The sequence below is a fragment of the Mauremys mutica genome, chromosome 26, assembly GCF_020497125.1.
Source record: "Mauremys mutica isolate MM-2020 ecotype Southern chromosome 26, ASM2049712v1, whole genome shotgun sequence".
Taxonomy (NCBI): domain Eukaryota; kingdom Metazoa; phylum Chordata; order Testudines; family Geoemydidae; genus Mauremys; species Mauremys mutica.
Genome location: NC_059097.1, coordinates 628,318 through 637,875, shown reverse-complemented (window position 1 = coordinate 637,875; position 9,558 = coordinate 628,318). Strand labels below are relative to the sequence as shown.

Genomic DNA, 9,558 nt, shown 5'->3' with positions numbered 1-9,558 from the left:
TGGTCTTCGCCGGCGGGGGGGTCCTTCCGCTCCCGGGTGGAAGGACCCCCCCCCTGCGCTGGCGAATTACCGCCAAAGACGGAGCGGGACCTGCCGCCGAAGTTCAGCTCGGTCTTCGGCAGTAATTCAGCGGCGGGGGGCCCTTCCCTTCCGGGACCCGCCGCCGAAGTGCCCCGAAGACCCGCGGCGGGGGCCCCCCTCCGCCGAATTACTGCCGAAGACCGGGCTGCGCTTCGGCGGCGGGTCTCCCTCCGTCTTCGGCGGTAATTCGGCGGCAGGGGGGGGCCCACCGCGGGTCTTCGGGGCACTTCAGCGGCGGGTCCCGGAATGGAAGGGCCCCCCGCCACCAAAGACCCCGGGCCCCCAGAATCCTCTGGGTGGCCCTGTTGCAAGGCAGAGGCAGTCCTCTCTGTTTCCGCAAAAGATTCACCAAAAGGTGGGAAGAGCAGACACATTTGTTAAGGCACTACTGGGAGCTGCATTCCTAACTCCACTTTACCTGGCAGGTGAGTCACCCAGCTTAGCCACGGTGCGACTCTCTGGGACTTTTCTCCCAACCGCTCCATTTTTCATCAATGATAATCAAAAGGAAGGTGACATGACATGTGTGTGTGAACATCTCCAGGGAATCACAAGGATGTGTGGTGCAGGATCTCATGTTGCAGCAATTGCAGTCGAAGCAACCGCCATGCCAATGTCAGTCATAGCAGCGTTTTCATCAACTCCAGGTTTGTGATTTGATTGTTTCCAATGCTTCTCTCCAAAGAAGCCCTTTCCTTAGCAAGCAATGACTTGGATACCAAGGGAGGCCTCTTCTGTTTCCTAGGAAGACACAGGAAAATGTGAGTAGAGGAGACAAAAGCCATATGCCAAGACACCACTGGGAGTTGAAGCCAGGATCTCCTGTTTACTAGACAGGTGCTTTAGCCAGCTAAGCCATGGTGCCTGCCTGAAGAAAGTATTTGCAACTGTTTCATTTGATGGTTCAAGTCAACACCTGCAAATTCTAAAGTACAGATGTTCCCCATTTCCCTCAAGACTTGCAGACCTTGAGGTGTCTGGCTCTCTGTGCACAGAAAGCCAGAGCTGAGTAGACAGAGGGCTTCTAACATGTGCCTCTCCCACCAGTCACTGTGATCATATAATGGTTAGTGATCTGTGTTTCAGTCGCAGCAACCTCGGCTCAGTTCTGAGTCATGGTAACCTTTCCTTCAGCTCCAGACTTCTCATTTGCCACTTTCCACGTGTGGTGGGCTGTCTGCCCCAAACAAGCAGGAGAAAGATTAAGGCAGCCTTGAAGAGGCAGTGCAGAACCCAGCCTATCAAGAAAGGGCTTATTGGGAGAGCCAATCAGGGGAAGGCTTGCTGGAGCAGCCCATATATAAAGAGCTGCTCAGCACAGCAAGAGTTAGTCACTCCTTGGAGTTTGAGGAGGGAGGATTGGCTGCCGTGAAGGAAGGAAGGAAGGAGCAGGGAGAGCACCATGATCAGAGTAGTGCTGGGGTAAGGGGTGCATGAGTGACCTCCTGGCTGACTACTGCCAGATTAAGGCCCTGATACAAAGGTGGAGGAAGGTTTTAGGTCTCTTGGGAAATGGTCCAGGGAAACAGATGGCAGGGTTGGAGGTTTACACCTTTTGCCTCAGTAGCCACTGACACAGGTGGCTACACCCTGGACTGCAGCCGGCCACTGAGGCAAGTGTCTGGGTAGAGGACATCCCCCCCACCAGCAGGGGGGAGAGAACTGAGTGGGGCACAGCCAGAGGGCTGTGTCCGTAAGAGGACACTGAAGTCCTGAGAGCAACATGGGTCCTAATGATAGAACAGATGGTGGCCAGACGCTACTAGATGAAGGCACCGGTGAACCAGAGCTAATTGCTAGGATGGTCAGCAGGAGGTGCTGCAGTGAGGCATGCCCCATGGCACCAAGACTTAGCCGCAAGGAAGGCTCTCTCTGTCTTGAACAAGCACTTAGAAGGATTCTGCTGACAGGTTTTTTTCTGAAAAGAGATACAAAAAAAGGAGCCAACAGACACACTAGCTTTGGCAAGGAAGAACTGGCAGGCCAAGCCAGGCTCTCCTGGTTAGTAGGAAGGTTCTTCAGCCAGCTCGTCTCAAAGATCACTATCTAGAGACCTTTTAATAGCCACTGAAGATGTTCACCACAAAAGAGATGCCAAAATGGAGTTCTCCACTGCCTGCAGCCATCACGCTACCAGGAGTTCTGTGCACAGAGAGGCCCCTGCTGGTGGGAAAAGGCTTTGGCAGAGACTCTTCTGACACCACCCATTCTCATATAGTGCTTGGCGCTCTGTGTTGTGGCTTCAGCATGCACAGATGCCAGTTCAATTGGGGGACATTTTTCCTGTCTCCATATTTGTCTAATGGCTCCTTTCAACACTTGTCACCAAAAAGACCTGTTTCTTTTGCAAGTGATGTACAGCTAGGCAAAGGCAGTCTTCTCCATTTCCTCAAAAATCACCAAGCTGTGGGGAGAGGAGACACATTCAGCCAAGCTGGATGCTGAATCTCCTCTTTATTCAGCAGGTGTCTGTGAAGGACACAAATCTACACCGTGTAGAGGTCAAGAATAGGACTTTATTACACACAGCACTGGCGGAGTGGGCTTATTAGGCTCAGAGACACTGTTAATTAATTAATTACAATAGAATATATAGATTTTCCACGGGCGGGCGAAAGTGACACACTAGACTGTTCCAAACCCTGGGACAGGTTTTGCAAGACAGGATAAGCACATTAGCCAATGATTAACAGATTAGATTATGTCTCCACCCATGGTCTCAAGTTAGCAAGTTAACATTTCATTAATACTTTGATAAAATGTTATTAGTATAAAATATATATGTTGAATTCTAATTTGGGATCCATAGGAATGGAGCAACTCCTTTGATTGTCCAACAGGTACATTCCTAGGGGTTAAAGCAAAGAAAGAGTGAAAGTATATGGCAATAAAGATTGTTTTCTGTGTGTCTTAAGGCAGGCATTGGTCCCTTGGAGGGAGGTGGAAGGATGCCATATCTTATACTGACGTGCCAACTTTTCATAAACTCAAGGTTGGATCTGTGGGAAGAATGTCTCCCTAGAGAAGAAACAAACACAATAGGACTAGGGATTCTTTGTTCAATCTGCAACTCTGAATAAGACACAATCATTTAGTTCTAAGCTCCAACACCTGGCAATTTGCTGACCAGGCCTATCGTAGCAAGCAAGGCTTTCTGTTTACCCCAGCTTTCTCTTAACTGGTCACTATTTGCTAGGCCTCTGGTCCTTGACCATACTCTGGACTTTGGGTCTGGAAAAGAACTGGCACAATCCATAGACCAGGTTGTTATATAAAATGCACATGGATTTGAACCCTTCACATACAGTAATGGCAAAGTTCTTGGTTCAGGCTTGTAACAGTGATGGAATAAACTGCAGGTTCAAATCAAGTCTCTGGAGTCTATTCAAAGCTGGGATGGGTCATTCAGTCCTTTGTACAGAGCTTCAGTTTGTAGCAAAGTCCCTCCAGAGGTATGAAGCAGGATTGAAGACAAGATGGAGACGAGGCATCTTGCATCTGAAGAAGTGGGTATTCACCCACGAAAGCTCATGCTGCAAAACGTCTGTTAGTCTATAAGGTGCCACAGGATTCTTTGCTGCTTCTACAGCCTTTTATAGTCTCTTGCCATGTGGTCTTTGCTTTCTTTGTCCCAAGGACACTATGTCCAGCACGTGGCATAGAAAAACCTTAGAGTTCTCTCCATAGGCAGGTCCCTGCTACCTTGCTGAGCCACAAGGCCTATCTGCCTTCTCTCAATGGGTCCTTAATGGGCCATCAAGCAGGCTAGACAGAACTGACACCGGAAGCAGAGCACAAGATTGAAATATGGGCAGCATAGAGCCAATATTCATAATGTCAACTAAAAAAATGATACATCTAGAGATAGCATCATTATAATCAACCAATCAGAACCTCTCCATAGACCCCTTGCACGACACCTTTCTACAATATTGGCTGCAAATATAGAACAGTGGTCACAACGGTGATCTATACAGTTACAGATTATGTCAATAACGTCACAGGAGGTGACACAGCATCAGTGAGACTGATACTGGAATACTGCCTTCAGCTTTGGTGTCCTCATTTGAAAAAGATGTTGTGAAATTGGAGCTGGGGCAGAAAGAGCCAACAAATAGCAGAGAAAGGCATAACAAGACCCAATGGCTGGAAGGTGAAAAGAGACAAATTCATATTACAACTAAGGCACAAATATTCAACAGCGAGGATGATTCATCACAGGAACAAGCTACCAAGGAAAGTGGTGGATTCTCCATCTCCTGATGTCATTTCATGAAGACTAGATGCCTTTCTGGAATGTGTTTGCCCCCAAAGTAGCTCTTGTGTCCTACAGGAGGCCTGTGATATGCAGGGGGTCAGATTAGATGCTCTAATGGTCTCTTCTGGCCATAAAGTCGACTAATTTCTGAAAAACTGAGTGTAGCATTGGGAGCAGCGTCTGATGTTTCCCTTGTCTAGCCGGCTTGCTGCCTAGAATGAACGCTCCTGGAGTGGGGTGATCCACAGGGAGTAGCTCAAACCTCCAAAGTGCCTAGGCAGGGGCAGGACATTAGCCCAGCAAGGGAGGGGTGTGGCAGTGACATCACAAAGGCCTTTGGCAGGACCTCAGACTATTGGTCAAAGACTATTGGTGGGGAGGTGGTGACCTCACAGAGAGATGCTTACATCAGCCAGGCAGGACAGGGGCGAGGGGCCAGGGAAACCTCAGAGACCCCTGTGGCTTTGCTTCAGCAAGTCTCCTTCTCCAGGTCTCTCTCTGAGGACTGAGAGAGTATTCGGGTTCACGGACGTGAGCGCCAGGAGGAACCTCTTTCGAGTTTTCTCCTTCCCTTGTAGTGATTTTACTAGAAAACAGCCGTCCCTGTTTAGAAGGTAAGAGACTCCTCGAGGGAAGGGGTGTCATGGGGTGTCACAGTTCAGATGCCGGTGGCCCCCCCATGTATGGAAGTTCCCGCCCCCTGCTCTGTGTTCGCAGGGCCGGAGAGCAGCATTCCACGGCAGTGATTTGCTCCTGGCTGCTGGAGCAGAGCAGCAGGCTCAGCTGCCAGAACTTCCTGCAGCTATGAAAGGGGAGGGGCCCAGCCTCTGTAGCAGGAATGCAGGGCAGGTGAGTTCACGGTGGGCATTGTGGGATACTGGCGGAGGCCAGTTATGGTGATTTAATGACCAGCAGCATCTACACTGGCACTCTGTCACTTTAAGTTAGCTGCAAAAAGCTCTAGGCCTCTCATCAAAGTGGTTTTATTTTGTCACCAAAACAGGGCAGTTTTGTCGCCAGACGTGGCATTGCAGTGTGTACACCAGCCACACCAAGCTGCCGACCGAGGGAGCGTTGTGTGTTCTTCACACACCTGAGCAATATATTTCTGCTGAAACAACTTTGTAGTGCAGACCTGGCCAAAGATTCACTCACACACACAGCTTGCAAGGAAAACGTCACCTGCTCCTCTGCTTTGCAGAATCCAAACACAAGGAAAGCTTGTCAGGTCCTGGTGGAAATGGCAGGGAGTCAGGTGTGGGCAGACACTATGTCTTACACCTAGGCAGGCACCATGGCTTAGCTGGCTAAAGCACCTGCCTTGGAAACAGGTGAGTCTGGGTTCAACTCCTAGTGGTGGCTTTTGGGGACCTGCTATTGGCTACTGTCAGAGGACAAGATTCAGAGCTAGATGGGCCTTTGGTCTAGCCGAGTGTGGTTTTTCTCATGGTTTAAGTTACACTCACGGGCACTGAGGATAGAGTTACTGAACGTTTGGGAGTTAGGCGCTGATAGATCAGTGGTCCAAGCCCCTTGTAGACACACTCCTCCCTCTGGGACAGGGGCAGGTCTGAGCTCTCGCACCAAAGGCTCATTGTGGCTGCCAGAACCTGTGAGTGGCTCATTTCGTTTGCATCCTGGGTTAAGTCCTGCTTTGTGCACCGTGTCTGAGAATGAAAATCCTAAACCACCCTTTGAAATGACGAATGCAGCAGGACGTGTCATTGTCCCTGCCCCAAACCAGACAGACCAATGGAGAAATGCCGTAGAGTCCAAGGTAATACTTCACTGCGGTTTTACTATTTCCACTTGCTAAACTCCCTCCTATCTGCCCAGCCCAGGTGTCCTCTGCCTCAGCTGCTGCTCCCGGCCTGCTCTAGAGTCAAACATGCAGGGCCCCCAAGGGAACAGAGGCTGGGACAGGGCAGCAGCCTGGGCTGGGCTGGGCAGATGCTGGGAGTTCTCGTTCCCTGAGAACTGGCCTGGCTCCCTTCTCAACAGCAAACAACTCAATTCCACGCCCCCTCCCCAGAAAAACCAGCCTGCAGCCAAGGGCAGCAGGGGACGATTCCCTCGAGTTCCCACCGAGGCAGGAGAGAACCCAGGGCCTTTCTAGCAGAGCTTATGGAACCGACGTGGGGAAACCAGCCTTTAATAACAGGCAGTTCACGTTTAAGCTCAGTGTTTTTAACAATTTTTACAACCTTAAATAACCCTTCAATCGCAGTGTCACTATCCATAACATTGCTTCAGCCTTATAGGTTCCCAAGTGCAAAACTAAACATCTCTTCAAACACAAGAGAGTGCAGATCAGTCAGTGTTCAGAGTCATCCCACATAAAAGAATCGTGTTGTGGTACATATTGGCCTCATCATGTGGCCGTTGCCTCTCCCTCCACTCTGATAAAAGCTTTGGCATTTTGCACAGAAAATTCTTCCCTCCGGAGAGACCTGGGAACCAAGGCTGCCAGACAAACACCTTTAAGAGGAGGCATAACCTGTCAAAAAATGATCTCCCTCCTTCAGTTCAGTGACAGCCTGAAATGTTACTTATCCCGGCAGAGCCGGAGGATTGAAAGCCGCTACATCAAATCCCTGTGTAGCTAGCAGGAATGAACACAAACACTCCCTGGTATCTGAAGAGATGTTTAGTTTTACCCTTGGTAAAGTAGAAGTCTAAAGGGAAGGAAGGTGGTGCCATATATAAAGAGTGAAACACAAAACAATTATCATAGTTATACCCATAGTGACTGCAAAATATTTCTATATTCTTATTATCATCAGTGTATTATTTTCTCTGGTGTCTATACATTGACTATACCTTGACCAAGAAATTTGAATCGTGATAAAATAATTGACTACCCCTGGTTAAGGCAATGGACTTGATACCCACTCGGGTGTCCCTACACAGGTTCAGGTACTAACAACAGTGGCTGCCTTTTAGCCATAGCTTTTAATCAGGGCAATACATTGATCCTGTAAAATCATTTCCCAGCCGGAGTCCATTGCCCACATTCCTTAGGGCATTGGGCCACCATGGGGACGTTTCATTTCCCTCCTCGATTTCACACAGAGACACAATTTCCTTTGCACAGATCCATGAACAGCAAAACCTCCCTGTGTCTCTTGTCTGAGCCAGGGCATTCGATTCCATTGACACCTTCTCTCCTGCAATGGCAATGGTCATGCAGACGGGACGAGGCCACCTTCACCTCTGACAGTGAGATATTGGATCAGCTCTTTCTTTACGCTGCTGCTGTTAGTCCATGAAACATCAGGGATGGATGCAAAGCTGAGTTCATGCACCAACCCCCTGAAACATTTCAGTGCCCCAGAGAAATCCTGACTCCGGCTATTGGCATGATCTGGTGCAGATTCGAATAGGAACGGGACGGTCTGAATTGTCAGTGTGGGGAATGAACAACAATCTATAGCAATGTCATTAACCACAAACACAGTCTAATCATGCTCCAGCTGGAAGGGAAATGGGCAGGAACTCTTGTTGTTCAGCCATGGACACACTTACACTAATGCACAGCCAGGAGTGTGCTGGGGGAGCTGGTCTGAGCAATGTGAAGTGACAATTCAGTGAGAACAGAATCATTGTGTAGGGAAGCACCTATACACCAAGTAGTTGTGGTGGAGTGGTTAAGGCGATGGACTAGAAATCCATTGGGGTCTCCCCAGGCAAGTTTGAATCCTGCCAACTACGGAAGCATTAGTGTATTGTCACTGCTCTTGTTGTAGTGCCTGAGCATCCACAGAGCCAGACCTGGTCTCACTCTGAGGCTGTCTACACTTAAAATGCTGCTGTGACACTGCTACAGCACTGTGGAGTAGACAGTTGCTACAGTGAGTGGAGGGGTTTTCCATCCCTGTAATAGCTACATTGACAGAACAATCTTTTCTTTCATTTAGCACTATCTAACCATGGCTTAGGGCAGCTTAATTATACTGATTACAGGGTTTTTCACACCCTGAAAGATGTACTTCTTAGAGGGTTTATCCCATCACCTGGTCCTTCTCGCATGACCTGAGAGCAGCAATACCCGCAGTTCAAGAGGTGCAAACAATTCAATGTTTATTGGGGTAAATTTCCAGCAAGCAATGATTCCAATTTTCTTCCTCAGTATCGCCCTTCCCAGCTCTGACACCACAGAGGCTTGTCTGTGTCCCTCTTTCTATTCCCCCCTTAGCAAAACATAACTCCAATTCCCCTACCTCCATTCCATTCCCCCCTTACTTCCTGATTGACTGCAAACTATATAGTAAAACTGGAGTTCTGCTTAGCTATACCTTAACCAATCATTTTACTGAAATGTAACTAACCAATCCTAACATATTGTAACATGATTATCTTACCAGTTATACCCCACCACCTTAATTGCTTTACACCAAACAAATTAATTATCCAGCAGACAGAAACAATCACAGAACCAGACAGAGATTATACAGACAAGCAATAGGAAAGTGGAGACTACAGTGATAGAACAACAAAGAAATGAGGATTTCAGACCCCAGCTATTGATAAGTGAGTTGTTGCCAGACAGGATGCTATGATGGTAGAGGTTGTGGATGCTGGTTGCTTAACTGTCTGGCCCCCAGGGCGGGATTTTGAGGGTCTCAGAATGCCAGCACCCATCTTTTGTTTGCTTAAAACGTGAGCAGGGAGATTCCAACACTGCAGAACTCATGGAACTCCAGGAAACGTGTAACTTTAGGTCCGGGTGAGTGTGCCTAAAAATCAGCTGTGCTGGAGAAGGTCTCTAGGAGTTGAAAGAGATGTGCCATCTTGGCCTCCCTAAAGAGTGTCATCAAATATTAATGAAAACTAGGGTTGATAAGTCACATTCTTTGTAGCGTTAGGATTGGGGACTGGTCCAAAGTGCCAGTTTTAAGACTCTTTTTTCCTCTCTCTTGGGTGTTCTGGTTTCTGCATAGCGATGTGGTTTCAAATCCCACTCCTGACATGACCATTTTCTTTTATCTGGAGAAAATGGCCTCACTTCAATCTCCTTTGCAACAATAGGACACCATTTGTTTAGCTTTTCTATTCCAGTAGTTGTGAGAGAAGTTCCAAACTAGGGGGAAACAGGGCCTTTTCTCTCGACCGATCAATTTTTGTCTTCCTTCATTCCAAGCCATTTTCTCAGATAAATCCGTATTTCCCACACTTTTGTTCAGCGTTCTTTGCTTTTATGAAATTTTAGGGTCATCATT

At 48.2% G+C, this 9,558-nt stretch overlaps 1 non-coding gene across 1 annotated transcript; it reads right to left on the bottom strand.

The window, feature by feature from the left end:
- Positions 1 to 872: 872 nt before the first annotated feature.
- Positions 873 to 946, bottom strand: TRNAT-AGU. Its single transcript has one exon. It is a non-coding gene; the product is annotated as a tRNA-Thr (tRNA).
- Between the last annotated feature and the right edge of the window lie 8,612 nt (positions 947 to 9,558).